Source organism: Palaemon carinicauda, chromosome 1 (genome assembly GCF_036898095.1).
Source record: "Palaemon carinicauda isolate YSFRI2023 chromosome 1, ASM3689809v2, whole genome shotgun sequence".
In the NCBI taxonomy this organism is placed as follows: domain Eukaryota; kingdom Metazoa; phylum Arthropoda; class Malacostraca; order Decapoda; family Palaemonidae; genus Palaemon; species Palaemon carinicauda.
Window position 1 is genome coordinate 231,669,467 of NC_090725.1, and position 2,500 is coordinate 231,671,966.

The 2,500-nt window shown below is 29.6% G+C and overlaps 1 protein-coding gene across 7 annotated transcripts in view; it reads left to right on the top strand.

Annotated features, from left to right (window-relative positions):
- The window catches only part of LOC137654258 (glutamate receptor ionotropic, kainate 2-like), a 740,845-nt gene that overhangs the window by 359,946 nt on the left and 378,399 nt on the right, over window positions 1-2,500 (top strand). The window lies entirely within an intron of this gene.

The following is a 2,500-nucleotide window of genomic DNA, read 5'->3' on the forward strand; positions in this document are numbered from 1 at the left end:
CATTATTACTAGTGTACCCGAACCGTCAAAAATGACGTCTAGATATTCAGATAGATATTCAAACACACTCAGGCACACAGATTAAACCCTCTCCACCCCCTCCACCTTTCCTAACTACAACCCACTGGTTCAGCAATTTTTGGGAGAGTCTGGTTTCCGAGTGGGCCACTTGAGTGTGACAGGATATATATATATATATATATATATATATATATATATATATATATATAATATATATATATATATATATATATATATATATGTTCGTTCCCAAGTATGAGGTAGAAATTTATTTCTATTTGAGCACGATATTGTGTTGATATTTATCCCTATATATATATATATATATATATATATATATATATATATATGTATATATATATATATATACATATATATATATATATATATATATATATATATATATATATATATACATACATATATATACATATAGCTCAAACACTTGCTCTTTATTATATAGGTAAGATTATTATTATTAGCTAAACTACAATCCTAGTTAAAAAAGCAGGTTGCCATAAGCCCAAGAGCTCCAAGATAGAAAGTAGCCCAGTGAGGAAAGGAAGTGAACAAAGTATATGAGAAGTACTGTATATTGAATATAGAATATCTGGACACCAGTAATAGCGTTGAAATAGATCTGTCATATACAGTATAAGCTTCAAAGATGGTCTTATATCAGCCAATTCAACAGTAAAGTTTCACCAATTTAACTGCCTGATTAGGAAGATCATTCCACAATCTGTAACAACTGGAACAAAACTTCTAGAATACTGTGTAGTAGTGAGTGTCTTTAGATTTTGCTAATTATCTATTGTTGTTCGGTAGCAAAGGTATATTTGGATTACATTTAGTTTTGCCCTTCCAAATTTATAGATAGTATTCCAGAACCCCCCCCCCCCAAAAAAAAAAAAAAAAAAAACTACTGTAGCGTATTTTTCTAATGTAAATTATGTTCTGTATAGAATACTCGTAGGTGAATTCTATATTAGTGATTCATTAGTCTTTTATATATAATGCGCTCTTTCGGTAAGGAAAAGTGACCCTCCAGTATCATCATTGAAGATAATAATACGAAATTTTGAAGACGATGAGATGAAGTAGCTTGCATAATTAAATTTGCAAAACCTATTTAACATATAGGCGAGATCGCAAATTAACCTTAAGCAAAGCGTTTACGCCTTGCTGTTCTGAAGTCGGTAAGTGAAAACCTTTGAAGTTAATTTGCTATGATGTTCTCAGTCGTGTCGTGAGATGAACCTTGTAGAGTCGTTTCCGATTCGGGTTCATTCATGTTTCATGAGTATCAAATATAACCAGATTCAAATAAATAAAATGCTGTCATCCAGAACCGTAAGATCTAGAATATTACTGAGTAAACGTCTAAAATGAGTGTGATGTCATTGCTATGGTAATATATTTCTATACTCAATATATTTATGATTTTTTTTTTTTATATTTTGAAAGTTCAGAGCTAAGAGAAAAGGTCTTACACTATTTTTGAGGACGGGAATTAATGAAAGAGGAAAAATTGCATTAATTAAAAGAATAGTTTTCCCGAAATTGGCTAAAGCAATAATGGTAACTTGTGTATGACTCAGGACTTTCAGTCGTGCAAGAACAATTATAATACGCTTACTCGGAATTGGTAGAAAGGATGGAGAAGAGCATTGTCAGAGAAAACAAAGAATTATGTTCACAAATAGTCTCTTAAAAGAAGTTAAAGGAAAGTGGAAGAAAGAATGTGTATTAACCTCGATATTTTTGCGAAAATTGCAGATTTAAAAAATTAGGAGGAAGGTTAGAAAATTAATGAAATAAACTTTGAAACAAGGCCGTTCAAATTACACGTTTGGGAGAATATGCAGACTGGACAACATATCTGTCCATAAATCTGCCCTCAACGATAGTAGAGTATTTTTATTCTGTATTTTCCAACTGATACATTTTAGCGTTGGTACAAACAAGCCACTAACACGAAAAAGACAATCTCCCCGTATAATAAAGAACAAGTGTTTGTATATATAAATATATATATATATATATATATATATATATATATATATATATATGTATATATATGTGTTTGTGTGTGTATATATATTATATGTATACATATATATATATATATATATATATTATATATATATATATATATATATATATATATATGTATATATATGTGTTTGTGTGTGTATATATATTATATGTATACATATATATATATATATATATATATATATATATATATATATATATATATATATATATATATATACACACACATATACACAGTGTATATTTCTTACCTGTCTCGCTCAACTCTCCCCCTCCCTCTGGTAGGGAGAGAGGGAATATTCATAACCTGGTGTGAGGGGCGAGCGTGTGTGTGCATTTCTATCTAAATAATTAGCCGTTATTTTTGACAGGTCGCATACACTAGTATACGGATAAGTTCTGTTTCCTTATTTTCCAAGTG